Source organism: Falco punctatus (genome assembly GCF_963210335.1).
Source record: "Falco punctatus genome assembly, chromosome: 4".
In the NCBI taxonomy this organism is placed as follows: Eukaryota; Metazoa; Chordata; class Aves; order Falconiformes; family Falconidae; genus Falco; species Falco punctatus.
In genome coordinates this window covers 113,726,108-113,745,319 of record NC_137583.1, presented here as the reverse complement: position 1 = coordinate 113,745,319, position 19,212 = coordinate 113,726,108, and the positions used below count along the sequence as shown (strand labels likewise).

Sequence of the window (19,212 nt, the reverse complement as noted above, 5' to 3'; positions counted from 1 at the left end):
GTTGTTTACTGGTTGTCAAATGATTCATTGAATTTACTTTACATCTAACACACGGTTTTCAAAATAAATCAAAAGGGTTGGGTAATACATATAATAATAACCTACAAAAACAAAACCTAAAAACAACACTTATAACTATACATTCCACTTAAGTAATAAATGAACTATAAATACTATAGTTTCTTTAAGCATTTTTTATATATATATATATATATATATATACATATATGCGTCACTACCATGGCTAGACTACAGGGATTTCGCATGCGCGGTCTTTCCAGATTGTTCCAGTACATTCTGTGGGGTTTAAAATTGCGCATGCGCATGTTCAAAGGCATACACGATAAAAGATGGCTGCTGAGTGTCCAGATGAAGTCTTGGACCCATTTCCCGAGCTTACCACTCCGGTAAGTTTGTTAATGGTAACATTTATGGCACTATGGCCAAATGACAGGTCCTTGCTTTCAATGCAATGTTTTCTCACCATCAGACCGCCATGTCACCTGCCAGGGAGGAAGGGTCTGGAGTGCGCATTTCCCCCTCTGAACATCCCGTAAGGTGAGTGTTTCTTAAACGTCTAACCTGTATGGTTCATTATAAAGGGGAATCAAACCCCCCCCCTTTTTTTTTTTTTTCCTCGTTGTTTAGGCAGAGGATGCGTTTTTCTGCTGTCACACGTCAAGAACTTATGGCGGAGGTGGAAAAGTATAAAAGATGTTACCACATCCCCGTCTGTGCGTTCCTGATGGTTGTTTTCTCTGCTATTCTACTTGTATTCTTCATCAGCCTACATTGTTGTATGAATTGTTAATAGTTAATTATTCCCAGATTCCTGTTTGCTGTTAAATTGTTATTGTGTTAACTATATAATCTGTATTGTCGACTGTACATTTCGGCGTACTACTAGAATTTGTTTAATGCCATTGGGTGAAATCATAATAGCAAATTGCATGTTAGTTACAACGTGTTGAATTAATCTTATAAAACATGGAACAGCACATGGCAAAAACAATAAGGTGGCTAAACCACATAACAAAATAGGATTCGTTTTACCCAGGGGCTCCCGAGAAGCCAGGAAAACAAGTCAATATTCCAGTCTTTCCGAGTTCGGACGGAACATGGGCTAACTTCCCTGTCTCTGATGTGATTTGTTTAACTCCCTCACCATTGCCATCAATTTTCAAATAACAATTGGAAACATTTAATTTACCACAAACACTTCCTTCTTCGGCTAGCAGGTAATCCAGAATCATTAGAATAGTTTGGCTCCTGATCTGTACTTACAGTTTGGATTTTACCATCTGGTATTAAGGATAATTCCTCCTTTCCTACCTCCTCTGCTGCTGCAGAGTGTCATCTGCACATCCCATAACAAGTCACCGTCATGGTAAAACACACAGATTTACATTAGTAGAACTGCTACAGAGTGTATTTTATTTCAGTTTTTCTGCCAATATTCCCCATAGCCTTGCTGAGCAAGGGATATTGTTTTACCTGAACTAGGCAGACCTTCCCCTTATCATTTTTACTGTAACAGGGAAAGCATTTTTTCCTTACCTGGAATTTATTTCCAGATATGCCTGGTTAAAGATTTCTTTTCCACTTAAAGATTTTGGTGAATTTGGCATTCTTACTTGTTTTCTTAGTTTGTACTTTAAAGGTTTCAGGATGTTTTCCTGGTGGCCAGCAGCTCCCACAACTGTAACAAATTCTTTTCACTGAAGTTTAACACCAAATAAGTTGGTTTTGTATTCACCAACTTTTCTACATCACGATTACCTTAGTAAAAATCAACTCGAACCTTTATCCAGTCCTATTCACAACTGACTTTCAAACATCTAAATTTCCCCATCAGAGATTCACCTTTACTCTCCTCAGACCCGCTGCCTGCCCTAGAGGGGCCGTTACCGGTCCTGTTGTGCTGCAAATGCTGCAGCAATCGGGGTGACATTGTCAGGTCCTTCTGCTCAATCGTCAGCAACAGCAACCCCCTCCTCCCCACCATCAGGAGGATTCGGGGCAGGAGATGCTCTTCCTGCTCTGCAGGTTACACAAGCCTGCCTCTGCAGCAGCACTTCTATTTTAACTCTTTCTTACCCTGAATGCACATCTGCTACTTGTTGCTTTAAGTCTGTGTTCTTACATATCAGCCTTCGCAGGCAAACAGCAAACACCCTGCCATGCGTCCAGCGTGACTCAGCCGCACCTTCGAGAGGATACGGGGCTTTGTACAAACTCACCCCAATACTTTTAACACTTTCATAGGGTTTTTTGACTCTCCACCCCCCCGGCTTCAGATCTTACATACATTAGCACAAGTTTTTTATCTTACAACGTGTTTCATTCTGGTTGCTCCATAGAAGGAACCACAACCTCCCCTCTGATCCTTTTCCATTGCTAATATTAAGGGATCTTGTGGAGCTAGGTTAATACCACACTCTTTTGCCACTCTGGGTGATTCCTCAGAGTGAAAAACATACCAGCATACATTACTTCATCCCATTTTTCCTCTCGCCTTAAAAATAACATTAATTTTAGCACAACATTATAATTCAGTGTGCCGTTTAAGGGCCATTTTCTCTGTCCCCTAACTTATACAGGGGCCACCACTGATTGCAGTACTTAGCCAAAGTTCTCTTATTCACGCTTCCCCCAGCTGCCCCCCCCATTTCCTTCCAGTGACCTTTCTTACTATTATCTCAATCGCTATCCCAGCCACAGAGACTCTAATTTCACTTACAGCTCTCTCTCTTATCCCAAGGCGTCCAAACCTTACAGTCAGGGCATTCAATTTCTTGTCGCCACCATACATATAATAATTCTTTACACCATATACACTTTAAAACATACAGAGGTTCACATTCACCCCTCGGATGTTCAAGACAATAACCACATACCAACATTTGTAATATACTGAATACAGAAATGTTCTCACATTTCCAGCATAAATGAGTATAACAATTATTAATAACCTTGTAATTATTAATTAAAAGGCCACATTTCTCCACATTCCAGCTTATAAAGCGGCCACCATTGATTACAATATTTTATCAATGTTTTCCTATTCACATTTCCACCAGCGGATCCTCCAATATCCTTCCAATGACTCAAAACACACCCTAGCGGATTTTTCTTTAAAATCCCACCACTCTGCTTTCCTCCCATTTTTCCCAGCTTACACTCACAGAACACACTTATCACTTACAGAATTACTACTTACAAAATGCAACACACAGGTATCTTTCTACAGCAACACCAAGAGCTCACTATTATTATCAAAAATATAGCCAAAATCACAGTAACAATTATCAAAGTCAAATTCCACATTCCATAAATCCAGTAACCAAAATAAGCAACACTGCAGCAAATAAGCTTGAAACAATGAATATTCCATTAACGCCTATACATATTCATTACCTGAACCCGCCTACCCTCTCTTCGTATGCTAATTAGCTTATCAGTCTTTCACCCTTGCGCAGATTCTTCCAAAAATTGTGGGCCGGGGTCTTTAGAATGTGGGCAGTGGTCTATGGGAGGAAGGCTGTAGGTCTTCCTCATGGTGTACTTTTCACCTTTTGCTCATTTGCAGTGTTCTTATCAGTCTAAGGTAATTTATGCCCTTGCTGGCCATCTGCTTTTCTTGCTTAATTATTTCTTTCACCCTTATCTGTCCTCTCCTGCTGAAGTGTTCCGCTAAAGTTTTTCCCATGATTTTGCCACAAACTGAGTTTTGAGGAGCGCTTGTCCTAAAGGGTTGTCTGGATTTACCCCAGAGTACAGCTGAAGGGCTTTCCTCAGTCGTTCCAGCCACTCAGTGGGGCTCTCATCTTTCTTTTGCATTTCATTAAATGCTTTATTGATATTCTGGCCACGGGGTACTGCTTCTCTAATCCCCTGAATTACTATAGTTCTCAGGTCCTGCATATGAGTTCTATGCGCCGGATCCTGATTATCCCAATTAGGTCTTTGGAGTGGCCATTTAATATCTGCTTGGGGTCCCTGGGTTTCCTCGGTAGTAAATAATTGACAAAGGATAGATTGCATCTTATCCCAAGTATAAAGATTTGGTCCCAGAAATTGATCTAATCTTTCTGCCACTCCGAGTGGGTCCTCAATTAAGTGTCCCATCTCGGTCCTTTTAAAATCTCATAGGTCAGCCGAATTTAGAGGCACAGAAATATATCCGATCACAGGTTGAGGTCCCCCCATGGGCTTTTCTCTTAGGGGGTATATTTGAGCTGCCCCTTTTTGACTTCTAGTTACGCGTTTAGGAAGAGGGGGAGACCCTTGTTCCGACTCTGGTGGGGGAGTGGGCGCTCTGGGGACCTCTGCAGGAGCAGGAGGAGAAATGTAAGGAGGGGGGGTTAGAAGGGTTTCGTCTAACTCTCCCTTCTTTTTCTTTTGTTTAGTTTTTTTATTTCATTCAGCGGGTAAAGTCTAGCTCCCGGTTTTTTAGCCACACCTCCGCATATTGACTCTCCTCCGGGTTAAGGGGTTTTTTTTATTATTAACCCAGAGGTTTAATTGCTGTCTTACCCAATCTTCTTCTGACCCATAGACTGGCCAAAAGACATTTTTAGAAATCTTCTTCCCTCCCCATATCTTAGTACAATGTTCTATCACTTTCTGCTTATCTTTCCCTAGGGTTCCAGGGAAATATCTCCAATTGTCCAAGATATATGCCAGAGGGGTATTCTTAGGTACAGTGGGTACCCTTCCCATGGGAGTCGAAGGCTTGCTGCCCTTCGCCCCCATCTTCTGGAATATCCACAAACATACACTCACTCGCTCCCCTTGTTCCTGGCCCAGTCCCTCGCGGGAGATGGGAGACGCAGTACTTAAGAGTCCGCACTCGCTTGGTTCAGTATATCGAACCTCTCACTTGTTATATTCCAGGAAACCCAATCCCGCCCGAACGGCAAACCCGCGAACAACTTCGCAATATACTTACGCGTCCTGCGTCTTCGTCCGGACTCCCGTGCACAGAATTTTTATGGGATTTTACCGGTTTCTCCTTTGCTCATTATTCTAGAATTTAGGTTCGTCGGTAAGGTTGGAGTAAGCTGTTGGTCGCGGGGCCGCGAAATGTCGCGGGGCGCCTCCCCGGAGGACCAAAGCCCACTGTTCCTTATCCGAGTCACGGCACCAGAAATTGTTATAAATTGAGACCACAACGGATCATAATCCAATTAAAATTTTATTAATTATAGCAAGTAGAATATGAGCAAAAACAGCGCTGGACGGCAGGGGAGTCTGCGCTCCACCAACTGCCGCCCTGAGCAGTTCAAACAGTCCCTTTTTATACATCTTTACCCGTGTTCATGAAGTAGTGGAGGTATTGACCCTTCACTCATATATCCTTATGTGGGGTTGTCTGTCTTGTTTCTGTCGGTTCCTGGACATCTGGCGGTTATCTTATCTTTCACAAGCAGTGTCTGGTAGCTGTTTGCATAAGCGTTTTCATATATTTTGTTGCCTAAACTTTACATTGAGCTTAACATAAATCTTAATAAACAATACCCTAGTCCATAGTTTCTCACACCCACGGTGGCCACTGCCTCCCAGCAGTGCCTGCCAGGTGGCCAGGGACACTGGCCCTGAGGGATGGAGGCCAGACTTCCCAGCCCAGGGATGGATTTCACGCTCTGAACACTCCGAGGTTGCTTTTAAAGAGGACACTTCCTCAGCAGAGAACTGGGATTATTTATTGTTTGTTTTCCTCCACAGCAGCCTCCTGCGGGGACAGGCACAGCCATCCCTTGGGGTGCGTGGGGATGCCACCTCCTCAGCCTGACAGAGATGAAGTGTTGTAGGTTGCTTTCTTCAGGGTGTCCAGGAAGAACTGCTCCTTCTCTAAGAAATCATGGTCCTAAGAGAGGGATAGATGGCACGGATATCAGAGTGCCACAGAAATGGGGTCACAGGCCAGGGTGCTGCTCACGAGTGATGGGAGTATCCCAAACCCTCCTCCGTGTGGCGAGCAGCGGGCAGGTACCCATCTGTGGTAGCCCCCGGGGTGTATGGGCTCCCCACAGAGCCCATAACCTCACACCGAGTGAGGCCCACAGAGGAAGGCTCAAAGAGCATCCCTGCCTGGGGAAGGACCCAGCAGGGAAGGAGGGGGCTGAGGATGGGGACATCATGAAGCCAGAGCCCAGCAGAGCTGGCTTCTGCCACCCAGGGATGGGGCAACGCCATCAAGCCAAGGATGTTATCAACCAGCCTGAAACAAGCCGTGAGGACGCACCAACCCTTGCTGCTGGTATCACTCTTCTAGGTGCCCACGGCTTCTGCGAGCCCACCCAGCCCAGCAACGATCTCACACCCACCCTGTGGCCGTCAGGCTCAACCCAGGCTTCACCCAGCCCTGCTCCCACCCAGCTGGTCTGAAGCCCTTTCCAGCCCTGGTTTCCCACCACCTCACCTGCTGGGCCCTGTGCTTCAGCAGCAACAATGTGGCGTAGAGCTCGGTGGGGCCAGCCCCAGTGTCCCTGCTACCCCCTGGGCTATGCCAAGGGAGCGCGCTGGTGGGAAGTGGAAAACCTGGAACAAGAGCCCAACCGTGTGGTACCGCTGCCGTTAGAGGAACAGCAGACGGACAAGTGTCCCTTTTTTTGCTGCCTGCATGTCCCTGCAGCAGGGTCCTCCCCAACCTCCCACTGCAAACGGCCTTTAATCCACCTGCCTCTCCTTCCTGCCCCCTCTGCCCCCTCCTGGCACTGCCCTGGCTCAGAGGTCTCTGCTGAGCTCCTTCAGAGGATGTGAGGAGGCCAACTCACATCTGAGTGTGTGATGAGCCCCCAGGAACATCCCAAGCCTCCTGAGAAGTGGAATACAAGTGCAACTGGCCCCCAGCATGTCCCGTCCCCCCCCTCCCCCAGCAGCGTGCAGGAAGCCTTACACGGTGTGCTGGAGAGGCCTCTCCTAGGGGCACTGAGGCCCTGGTTTGTGTTCAGCAGCATCGCAGAGTTGGTGGGCAGTTCCTCACGTATCTGTTCGAGCTGTCTCCTCTGGCGAGCCATGCTCAGCCGCTCCTGCCCCATCCCCGGGAGAAAGAGAGAGAAACTGTTGGCAAAGGTTCAGGCCCTTGGCACAGCGGCCCCAGGCCAAGAAGGAAAGGCAAGGGAGTATTTGCCTCGTGAAGACGCTGTTCCTGCTGCTTCAGCTGCTCCAGCTGCTGCTCCATGACCTGCAGCCTCCTCTGGTGCTCGGACTCTATCCTGCACGCCTCTTGCAGGGCTTGCTCCCCTTCCTTGTACTTCTGGGATGAGAGCTGCAAGGCAGAGCAGCTGTGGAGGCTGGGGACAGGGACCCTCGCTGCCCTGGGGCAGGGCTCCTTTGTGCACCCCCTGTTCCCCTCCCAGGACAGCGCTGGGATTCAGCACTCAAGGAGGGATGTGAAACCCCAGCTGTGAATTGCAGCGCAGATGCTTCACTTACCTTGGTCGTGCTTTTAATCTGCTCCTCCTGCTGCTGGATGCGCAGTGTGGCCCTGTCCACCTTCTCCTTCTCCAGCCTCAGCTCCTGCCAGGACTTGTCCAGCAGCTCCCTGTCCCTCACCAGCTGCTCCTCCCTGGTTTTCAGCTCATGGCTCCAGATCTTCAGCTCTGCCTGCTCCTAGGATGGGCATGGGGAAAATCAATGCACTACCTGCCCTATCCTGGACACTATCTCATGTCCCCCCAAGTGATGGGAGAGATCTGCCCCTGTTTTCCTTCTTGTGTTTGCCAGTTTGGGGTGCAGAGCAACACCACCAGGTACCCAACCAATGCTCTCATCCACCCACCCTTGGGCACCAGGGTTGGCAGAGCTGGGATTGTACAGGCACACACACACACACACACTCCTTCCCCAGAAAGGACGGAGCCCCTCACCCATGCTACACACTCTAAAACATGCTCAAGGCTTGGCAGTTTGTCAGCAGTGGAAACACCCAGCCTGAATGGTTATTTTCCACCCTGGTAGCCCTCAGAAATGCAGCCCTGCCACAGTCTGTGCCACATATCTCCTCTGGACAGCTCCAGGGGGGAGAACTGGCTCCAAACATGTCCCCATGGCATGGGGAGGTTCTGTTTAACCCACCATGGGGGTTTCCTCTCACCAGACTTACAATGGAGGCGGCTGTGCCTGGTCTGGCTGCCCAAACTCCTCACAGGCAAAGGGGAGAGACAGAGGTGACTGATGCTTCAGTCAACATCTAAAACAGGCTGGTGGAGGCTGCTCCTGGAACAGCCCGATTCTCACCACCGCAGTGATGTCTCTTAAAACTTGTTTTAAACACCTGAAGGCAGGGCTGAACATCTCCCCGGTGGGCAGGACCCATCCGTGAGCTGCCAGGTGGTGCTGGAGGCCATGGAGAGGGGCTCTACTGTGGTACCTTGGCCAGGCTCATGATGGTGCCCTCTCTCTGTGAGTCCATCTTCAGGGCTCGGTCCATGTTGCGCTCCATCTGCTCCTTCCTCAGCTGCTGCTGGGTGTGAAATTCAGCCCACTCGGCTGCCAGCTTCCGTTGCTCCTGCGAGCACTTCTGCATCACGGACTTCTGCTCTTCCAGCAGAGCACTCTGGGGAGCGTTGCCAGAGAGGGAGAGAAGAAGCACTAAGTCCCATTCGCCACAGGATTTTTCTCCTTTAACCCATCTCTGCCGTGCAACATCTAGGGGCTGGTTCAAGCCCACGGTGCCTGGTGTGAACCCTGTCACCGTGAGCTCTGGTCCCGTGTTCCTCAAGAACCAGCACGTGCCATGCGCACACACCGCGGCCTCCTGCATCCGTGAGCCAGAGGGCTGGCCTGACTGCGATTCCCCCTGTGTGAGGCTGAGGAGGCAGAGAGCTGCAGAAGGATGCTGCAGCCCAGCACCCAGCTCTTGCCTCCACCACACAATGCAGTGCAGCCCTGGAGATGTCTGCCCCACCTCACCTTCGCCCTCTCCAGCTCTGCTCACTCCATGGACAGCTGCTGGGTCATGACTCGCCGCTGCTCCTCCAGTGAGTGCTGCAGTAATTCCACTTTGGATTGCTCTGCCGTTGCCCTCCATCGCTCCTGCGTTCAGACACAGAGGTGACAGATGCTATTCACAACCTCCAGGCCAGGAACCTCCAGTTGGTGAGACACATACCCCATACCCAGACAGGAGGGCCGACCCGGGCAGAGGACACAGTGTGGGCTCACCTGCTCCAGCAGCCGAGTCTGCTCACTCAGCCTGGCCTCCATTTTAGCGATCACCTCCTGGAGTTGGCTCCGCTCCTCCTCCATGTCCCTCTGCTGCTGCGATAGCCTGTCCTGGAGCACTTGGGGAGAGGCACGAGCAGCATGAGGCGGGAAGTTCTTCCCTTCTGTCCACACCATGTTCACAGAAAAACTGTGTGTGTTTGTGCTCATCACCCCTGGCACATCCCCAGGACACTGCTTTGTAAAGGGAAGACCCCGAGATGTCCAGTGACCAAGGCAGGCAAGGCTTTGCCAGCCTCAGCTCCCAGCCTCTGGCTGACTCAGAGCAACTTCTCCTTGTTTTCTGGGTACCCCCAGCTCCGGTGGAGACCCCGCAGCCGTTCCGGCACAGAGGAACAGCAGACATACCCTTGAGCTGCTCGTCCCGCTGCCGTACCCCCATGGCCAGCTCCTGGGAGGTGGTGTGGTGTGTGGCCTCCACCTTTCGCGAGAGGTCATGCAAGTTGCTGGAGAACTTCTCCATCCGCTCGATGATGCCATTCAGAGACCTGCAGAGAGAAGTGAGGGGAGGGTCACCCCTGTGGGACACGCTTCATCTCACCGCAATGGAGAGGGGGATATTTGGTGGCCCAAAGGCCGGGCAGCCCTGCCCTGAACCTCTCTGGGTCACAGCAGAGCAGTAGGAAGATGCAGCTCCTGCTTCCGGGGGGCACTGACGGGTATTACACAGCTCAGCATCCCCGCAGGCAGTGGGTGGGAGAGGGGATGGCCCCTGTTGCCATGGTCCAAGCCTGGTTCGTGTAGGACAGGGAATGCTGTGGCCAGGGACCAATGTGGGAACACAACTGTCAGTACCTGGTGTACGATGTGGCGCTGGTCACTGCATCGATCTCCTGGTCTTTCAGCCGCTTCAGCCGCTGGAGCTGCTCTTCGTGGTCTTTGCGCATCTCCTGGACAGACACCCTGCGGGACACGGGGAAGGAGCCTGCCACAGGCTGGCACAAACCAGTGCTCCCCATGATAGGCATTGTGGGAGAGGCTTGGTTGTGGCGCTGAGAATCAGGTGCCAGGAGCTGAGCTGGCATGGGGGTCTGTCCTGGGGCATTCCACCGACAGGCATCCGCATTTGGGATGGGCCCAATTCTGGGGTTATGAGCTCCTCTACCAAAAACTGATTTGTCATTGACCCAAACTATGTGGACATCAGTGACTCACTGAACTCACTGACCTGAATAAAAGAGATTTGGGGGAAGATAAAACATTGGGTTCAGCATCTTTCAAAATACAATGCATTCACTCTGAAACCACGTCTCCAGTCAGATCTCCCTGTGTCCACCTACAAAGCAAATCCCCGTTCCAAAAGGCACCAAGCTGCCCACAACCCAGTGCTTCTGGAGTCTGGTTTCTCCTTTCACCATGTCCCCAAACCACTCCCTGGTTCCTTCGCTGAGACTGTGGGTACCAGCCACACGTGTGTGCCACTCGTGCCACTCTCACCTCTGCAGCTCTTGCAGACGCTCCATCTCCAGCTTGTTCTGCTGCTCCAGCGTGGCCAGGCGCTGCTGGTGCTGCGCCAGCAGCTCTGCCCGTGCCCACTCCGCATCCTGGCTCTGCAGCAGGAGCTGAGCCATCAGCTGCTCCTTCTCCAGCTGCAGCCTCTCCTCCCGCTGCCCGTAGGTGTCCTCCACCACCTTCACCTGGTTCCTGCCCCGAGAGGTCACAGCCAGGAAGAAGTGTTGCTTCCACAGCAATACCCAGCACTCCCCCCCCCCCCCCCCCGCAGAGCGCACACAGGGGTTTGCGAGCAGATCAGTGTTGCTGTGTGCATGGCGAAACACGCAGACCTGAGCCTTGAACCCTCCTGCTACTGCCCACTGTGCTGCCTGGTTGGGGGTGCACTGGCAATGGGACCAGCCCCTCCTCCTTGTCACCCAGGGGACAGTGGTGGTGAGAGTGGACTCCCATGTTGGCTCACCTGTGGGGCTGCTCTCTGCCCCCACCACGTCCACATCGACATGGCTCTGCGCCCACCTGCCCCAGGGGCGGATTTGGGAAGCATCCCAGCACTCCCACCCCAGGAGAGACAGAGCTGTAGGCGAGGAGGGAAGCACAGGTGAGAGGCTGGTACCTGTGGGTGCTCTCAAGGAGATTCAGTTCCTCCTGGTGCCGCTGCTGGAGATTTTCCAGCAACAGTTTGTGCTGTGTCCGCTCCAGCTCCAGCATTCGGACCTGCCAGGCACCCGGAGAGAAAGTCCTTGTGCTGCCCTGGGGACAGAACTCCCACAGCAGCACTTGGTGGCCATAGGCGTCTCTGGACAGGGAGGTTTCACCTCTCTCCCCTGTCACCCTGATGCTATTGGGACAGGATATGGCTCCTTCTCCTCCCTCTGGGTCACCCGTGGTCCCCCATTCAGCAGGCAATGGGGCTCACCTGGCTCTCCAGCTCTGCCACACGGGCCTGGGCGCTCAGCAGCGCTGCCTGGCAGCCTGATGCATCCTCATGGAGCTGGGCTGCGGGAGCCCCCTGCCTCGTCTCATGCTGCAAGCCCGGGGCTGAGAACTCTGCCTACAAGGATGGAGAGAGAAGATCGAGGCCCTTCAGGATCAGTGGCTTTGTGGTGCGGCCATCAGCCTCCAAAAGAAGGCACCTGCCTTACCTGCAGCTGCGGGGCAGCCTGGACATGTGCCCTGGGTGCAGGAACCTGCGGAGACACAGGGATGCTCTCAGGGAGGTAAAGCCCTGGGGAGAACATCTCCTCCTAGCCTGGAAACGGCGATCCATCTCCAGCCTACTGCAGTACCACCCCCACCCCCTCCCCAGCCCAATCCCCGTGCTGGCGTGGGTCCCTTCTCCCCAGGTGACACTCGGCAGCCCCCACCCCAGACACAAGCATGCTGCGCTCTTCCTTCTCTGGGGGCAGAATCAAGGCTGAGACCACAAGCCCTCTGGGAGACAACATGTGTCCCACCACCAGGGCAGGGCGAGGAGCCCAGCTGGATGAGAAGGAGAGGCTTCAAAGACCAAGCAAGAGCTGCCTTCTCTGTGAAAGGCTTCAATTCTCCTTCAGTTGTCTAGAAATAATCTCAGAGCATCTTCAACACTATACTGGGGAAAATCAACTGAAGAAAAAGTCCTTTATCACCTGGAGCCTCTGTTGTCTAGTTAATATAATATGTATATATGCCTGGGGAACTGTGTAAATGCTGCTCAGGCCATGCAGGGCTATAAACACACATGATTTACAAAGCATCCATAGCACCCATGCTTTGGCCTGATAAACGCAACTTGTGGCACCTCGGGGAGCTCCAAACTCTTTGCCTCCATGGACACGGCTTCCCAGAGATGCAAAGTGGGGCACATCCTTCCTCAGGCCGAGGGAGCACGGACAGAGCGGGATGGCGGCGAGTCGGCAGCGGAGGGCTCGCGATCGCTGCCCTGATCCTGCACCGCTCGGGGCACGGACCCAGCACACCTACCTGAGTGAGCGGGGCAGGGCCTGGTGCCTCCTGCTTTCCTGGGAATGAGCCTGTAGAGGCTGAAAATTGGACAAGTCCATGATTTGAATATAGCAATGGGAACCATCCCCTCCCAGCAGGATGAGGGCCTGGGTCTCCTGGGCACAGCGATGAGGGTCGCGCTCCGCTCTGGGAGCTGGCAATGAGGGCAGAGGGTCAGACAGGCTTGTCCGTGTCTGCATCCCCACTCCACACACAACGGTGGGACTCTGCTCTGCAGAGTAAATCAAGGGACAAAGCACAGCTCCTCCTCCATCTCCATCACCTAGGGAGGAGACTGGGTCCCCTAAGCCACTTTCAGCGGCCTCTGAACCGGCGCACAGCCACAGCCCAGAGCAGAAGGGGGTCTTTCCAGCACATAGCACTGGTGGGACAAGTGTGGGGGCAGCAAAGGGAAGACAGATGGGGCAGCGTGAACTTATGCACACCCATTGCTCCGGCAAAGCGAGTCCCTCACAGCCTTCCGAAACCCCAAAGGCAGCACTGCGGAGCTCAGTGTGCCCCAGCACACCAGCTGACATGGGGATGGTGGGATCCTGCAGCTCAGCAACCTGCTCCGACAATGGCTGGTCAAAGCCTGGGCAGCATTCATGTGGCCAAGGGAAGTGCTGTGGTTCCTGCCTTTTTTTGGGGGGTTGGTTTTGGTTTTTTTTCAGGGCAGGGAGACCCTTCTCCGCATACCAAACTGTACAAATCTCTGCTGCCCGAACCGTACAACCACAGGAAACGCACCCAAGGCACCGGCATTTCTGGAGGGATGCCCCTTCGCAGGATCCGATGGTTGAACCGAGGCTTGTTTCGTGGTGCTGAGCCAGGGGACCGGCTGCCTGCGTGGGCACAGAGACACAAGTGACGCACAGCAGTGTCACAGCGCAGGGAGAGGCACGCAGACATTATCCCGCTTGGCATTTTTGCAAGTTTAAAGCTTGGCTGTCGCACTGCGATCGAACAGGCAAGGGCCCGACGATCCTTCAGCACTGCCTTCCTTCCCGGTTACACAGGTCCCAGACCAAAGTGGTCACGGCTGGCTACCAGCCCTCCCCGCTCCCCCACCTACACATGCAGCCGCTTCCCACAGGAATTCTCCCTTGTGGAGGTGTCTGAAAGGTGAAGGAGGCCTCACCTGGAGCCATCTGCACTCGCTGCCTGGTCCTGCGGGACAGCTGCCTGCTGCGGTGCTCCTGTGGGGCTGGCTGGCTGGCTGCAAGCAAAAAACACCCCATGGGGGAGAGCCCAGGAGGCAAGGAAAGACAAGATCCTTTCCCTCAACACCAGTTCCTGCCTTGCAGGTGAAAACCTATCCCACTCAGCTGCGGCAGGATTCAACCTGTTGGCTTCAGAGGGAGCAAAGACACCTCAGAACCTCCATCTCTGGAGGAACACCAGTTCCTCCTTGCTGCATCCACCCCCTTCCCCTGGGCAACATGCCCCTGCCCACGACACACGCGGCTGCTTCTCTGCAATTCACTTCTGAGTCCCATCCCAATGGCACAAGCCTTAACCTGTCTGTGCCAACTCAGCTGGAGGAGGTGGTTTTCCTGGAACTAGGAGGAACGAAGGGGAAAGAAGGCAGGAATGAGGAGCATGCGTGGAGCTCGTGGGGGTATGCTGATCCAGGACAATCCCACAGGACCTGGGGCAGCACATGCAATCTCAGCCATGACTAGAAGGAGAGCCCAGAGGTGCGATGGCCCTGCAGGCTGCACCAGTGGGAGAAACCTCTGCGTTATTAACCCAACCCGAGGCAAGAGAGCACTTAAAATGGATTTCTTAAATCCGAGCAGAGGATTTCTGAGACGTCCTGTTGGAGCAGCTGCATGATGGGAGCCCTGTGGCCACCAGCTGTGCTTTTACCTGACAGGAGCGTGGGGATCCAGCCCTCCTTCTGGGGACTCCAAGGGCTTGGCACTTTGCTCCTGAGCCTTCGCCTGTGCTTGGGCTTTCTTGCGAGACAAGGCAGCGCTCAGCCAGTTGTCTTCCTCCAGCGGGTCAGGTTTAGCCAGCGCTACCTCTGCAGCCGGGAGCTGGCTGGTGGGGCCGGGCTGCTGGGCTGTGCCAGGGCTGGGGTAGCTCACTGCAGGATTGGCTTTTGCTGCAGATGTTGGCTTCGCATCCATAAAATCCTCATCTTTCAAGCCCAGCCAGTCACCTCGAGTCCGGCTGCTCCGCACAGGGCTGTGCCTGGCTGAAGGAGGAGATTTGGAGCGGGGTTCTGGTTTTGGTTCGCTGCTGTTCTCGGCTGGAAACCTGCTGCAAGGAGAAGCAGTCACATACGTGCCTGTGAGAGGACCCCGGGGACCCTGCCCGGGGACCCTGCCCGGGGACCCTGCCCGGGGACCCTGCCCACTCTGCCGCGGGGGCAGCGTGGCTGCTGGCTGGAGCTCCACACGCAGAGCACAATACCTCACAGGCTGCCTCCTCGCCGGCTGGCCCTTGGGCATGGAGGCCACCGTCGGCTGGTACGCTCCAAAGACAAAATCCTCCTTGTCCCAGCCGTCTTCCTTCTCTGTTCAGACAAGCAGCTTTGAGTCAGCGCCTAGAGGAGCGGCTGTTTGCAAAGACACCAGCCCTCCTCCTCCTCCCCTGCAATTCCCACTGCGATTGCTGCCTCTGGGAAGACACAGCTGGAAACATCTTCCCTGGAAACCTGCAAGCAACGTGTCTCCTCCACGTGGCTGGGAAAAGTTGCTTTGCTGAGAATCAGTCCATGTCCAAAGGCAACTGAGTTACAGCTGCTGTGCAAATGCCCCCAGGCTGCCTCGAAGGCAGGGTACAACACTTTTGCATCAGTCACCTTTGCCCCAGAGCTGACTGGGAGCCCATTAGCCACCCTGCTGACCACTACAGAAAGGGTATTTCCCCTTCAAGGACATTAGAAATCAATCTCGCCCTCCCAAGCCAACGCCATCACCTCTGCAGACCTTCCCAGCATCCCTGGCCACGCTCACCTGGCTGCTTTTGGTACTTCTTATCCAGTTTGAACTCTCTGCGCTCTCCTGTGCCTGGCTGTTCCAGGATTTTGGCCACGGAATTTTGTCCCAGCAACTCATCCAGCTTGGAGCGGGCTGGCCGGAGCACCTCTCTGTTGGTGACACAGTGGCAGATAGGTTTCCCTGGGAGGCAGGGCTGTTTCTTGTCACACAGCCTTGCCAGGGTGCTCTGGCTCTTCTCTGTGAAACGAGGCTGCTCTTGCCCCTTTCTGGGACCCACAGGCAGAAGCTCCAGCATCCCCCCCCCCACAGCATGCTGGCACCATCCCAACGCACAAGCCATCCCCTGCTTTACTCTCACTGCCTCTTCATTGCCCTTACTTTTCTGCCTTCTTTCCCTGCTTCTCAGCTCCTTTTGAGCCACTGCCAAGTCCCAGCGCATGCATCAGGTCGTCATCAGTATCTTCAAAAGTGAGCTCAGCCCTCCTCTGGACCGGGGCCACGGTGTGCAGGGGCGTCTGGGGTGGAGGTGGCTCTGTGGATGGGATCACACATGGTAAAGGTTTGATCAGGGCTTTTTTTTTTTTTAAACAGGAGATCAAAGCATCCCTGCCTGCTCTTATCTCTCAGGACCATTTAAAAAGTAATTTTTAAGATCAGCGAACAGATCTCACAGCAAGTAACACAGCGGCAATGCACTACTGCCTGGTCTGCAGCCATGCATCCACTGCTGGGACACTGCTGGGTGCCACTGACACTGGGGTTTCCAGCTCTGGATAACGCCAGGAGCTTCTTTAGCTTTGAAAGTTTCCAGTCAGATAATTCCTGTCCCCTTTTGCCTAAAGTCCCTCTCTACCAACACACCTTAGACCTTGCCCTAACCCACCAGCTGCTACTTGCATCCAGAGTAGATTTATCAGGGTGAAAGGTGATTTTAGGGGACCCTCAGACCCATTAGCATCCCTGCTGCAGGAACAAGAGGGACAAGTGCCTGTAACACAGCCACAGCTGGATCCCACCCAGAGGTGCCCCAGTTGTGGTGTGGCACGGACTGGTGCTGCTCTCAGACACGCAAATCCTGACCCAGAAAATTTGTTCTCATTTGGCAATGCGTGCAGAACGGGCTGGATGAGGTCAAAGGTAAGATCAGAGCCTCCATTCCTGGAAAGGAAAGCTCAGCTCCATAATCTGCGGCGCACTGCAAGTATCAAGCACTTGGTGAGCTGTGGCACAATTAACCCTGTTACCAAGCTGCTCTATAAATTACGTTACTGGCTAATAAGAGGTAGGACTAGGTGGCTTTCAATGTAATCATTTTGGATCTCACACAGACTAATCCATGCTGCTGATTTATGTAATACAAAGAGGATGCACTGAGCAACCCCACTTACCTTTCTCTTTGCTCTGTTCTGGTTTTTCCTCAGAGCTGCTTTTAGCACCTGTTGGAGCTGGTTTCTTGGGAGCATCCTGCTCCTCATCAGACAAAAGTCCTGCCAAAGGATCATCTAAATCTGGGAATTACCCAGCAGGTACAGGAAAAGAGAATAACAAAACAAACAAACAAACGCAACGTTATTTAGAAGAAGAGCTCTGCACTACGCCAGCCACTGTTCCCCACAACGTGCACGTGGGGACAGCAGAGTGTATCTGCCCAAAGCCATGAGCGCGGGTCCTGCAGGGACCTGGGATACCCTTGAGTCTCCCTGAACTTCAAACACTCAAAGACTTAGATTTCCGTTCAGTTTTTCCACATTTTCATCCTCCCAGAAGAAAATAACTCAAAAATTTGGGTGCTTTAATGCCTGAACACAGCTTAGGCAAAGAAAAAGGGGAGAAAGGCCACCTAAATCACCTAAAGCCCATTAGGGTTTTTGTTTTTGTTTTTTTTTTTTTAACAGATTTTAACAGATCCTGATCTTTGTTAAAGCACAGGCTTTGAGAACCAGATTTCAGCTGTGCCAGGAAACCACTCCCCTGTTCAGAAGCTGGACAGAATCCCCCCTGACACAGGGGCTCCCAAGTGTTACAATCATTAAAAACCAAAGCACATATAAAAATGCAAATGCCCCCAGGAATCACCCCCCAGTCCTGTCCTGGGGAGGGCCTCGAATGCAGAGGTTTTTTTCCCTTTGGTCACCTCTGAAGGATTACATTTGCACTAGCATCATAGGGGTGAAGGACTCCGTATCTTATTAACCAGTCAAGCCTCCAGCTAACCGAGGAGGCAAAGAGCACGGGCAGAGCCCCCAGTGCCCCCCCGCAGCCGCGTGAAGTGAGATCCCACCTTCAAAGTTAAATTTCTTGTTGTGTCGGGGAGCGGCAGGGGATGAGAGCGCCTTCTTTTCCATCGCAGGCACTTTCTCTCCTAGAAAGAGAGGCCACGGCTCTCAGAGACAAGGTACTGCAGAAATGCCCCGGTCCCACCCTAGCTAAGGGTCGCTTTTTGGGTGGCAGCCCCCTAAAAGCACCCGCTGTGATGGACAGACCCCCCCACAGCCCTGCCAGGTGCACATCTCTCCGGAGGGGTCTCCTTGCAAGCAGAGGAGAAAAGGGCCAGGGGAAGATCAGGGCACTTTAGGGGCTGGCAGATCTGAAATGCAGCTCCTCTGGCTCTCCTTGCCCCCAGAGCAGGGGGCTCCCCACCAGAAACACTTTGCACCGCCCCAGGGAACAGCCGAGTGGTGTTTGGTGGGAGGTGGCAGCGGCTGCTGGTGTGAGTGACGTCCAGGGATCTCCTAAGGGATAACACATGGCCAGAATAACACTCCTGCAAAAAGCAACCAGGAAAAGCATTTTAGGGAACAAATCCACTTTTTGCTCCGTATCCCAGATAAGGATAGGAAAATATCCCTGCTCGTTTACAATCAGGGTGTGAAAAGAATAGCAGAATCTTCTTTTTACCTTCCTCAGGAGCTACCAGCTTCCCTGTGTTTTTTACTCCTCCTCCCAAGAAGTCACATTTCCCAGGACCTTTCACAGTTGCCTTCCCTGGCCCAGAACTGGGTTTCGGGATTCCCAGGAGATCAGCTTCCATGTCGTCCATATCCTGGAAAGCAAGAGGACAAGGATGGGGAGCAGGGTGAGAGCTGCTTCTCCCTTCGGAGGCTGGTGCTGGAGGCCATGGCAGCGCGCTGGGGCAGAGATGGAGGGGATGGATGGAGATGGAGGGGATGGATGGAGATGGAGGGGATGGATGGAGATGGAGGGGATTTAAGGACTTGCCTTCAGGGTCTGCAGCACAGCTTGTGGGTCTGTGTCGGAGACACTGGATCCCTGCATGCCAGGGAGGGGAGACATCAGAGGGGAAGAGATTTTTGGAAACTCCTCACCCCTTACCCCATATCCCTTGATATCCGTTTTATGAGATAGAAGAATACATGCCCAACTCCTCCTGGTGTCCTCCTCTCTGGAAACCCCCTGTGCCCCAATTCCTTTGCTGAGATCCTGCTGCCTCTAGGAGAAGCATCAGGAAAACCCAAGGCCGTTGCTCTGGGTGAAGGTCCTTCCTACAACACTTTACCCAAAGTGCACGCAGGAAGGCTGGGCTGCAGCAGCACGTGCCCCCCAGCTTTGCTCCATCTCACCCAAGGCACCA

The 19,212-nt window shown here is 52.8% G+C and overlaps 1 pseudogene across 1 annotated transcript; it reads right to left on the bottom strand.

Moving 5' to 3' along the window:
* Positions 1-5,685: 5,685 nt before the first annotated feature.
* On the bottom strand, positions 5,686-18,707 carry LOC308062176 (fas-binding factor 1 homolog; annotated as a pseudogene). The gene is made up of 24 exons: positions 18,519-18,707; positions 17,902-17,982; positions 17,009-17,128; positions 15,999-16,152; positions 15,636-15,769; positions 15,091-15,193; positions 14,542-14,937; positions 13,811-13,888; positions 13,420-13,514; positions 12,649-12,707; positions 11,829-11,873; positions 11,603-11,737; positions 11,300-11,400; positions 10,669-10,875; positions 10,027-10,134; positions 9,580-9,719; positions 9,172-9,290; positions 8,920-9,042; positions 8,378-8,563; positions 7,441-7,617; positions 7,136-7,273; positions 6,902-7,034; positions 6,425-6,543; positions 5,686-5,869 (listed from the first exon to the last, which is right to left on the bottom strand). The product of its transcript is annotated as a fas-binding factor 1 homolog (transcript).
* Positions 18,708-19,212: the final 505 nt, after the last annotated feature.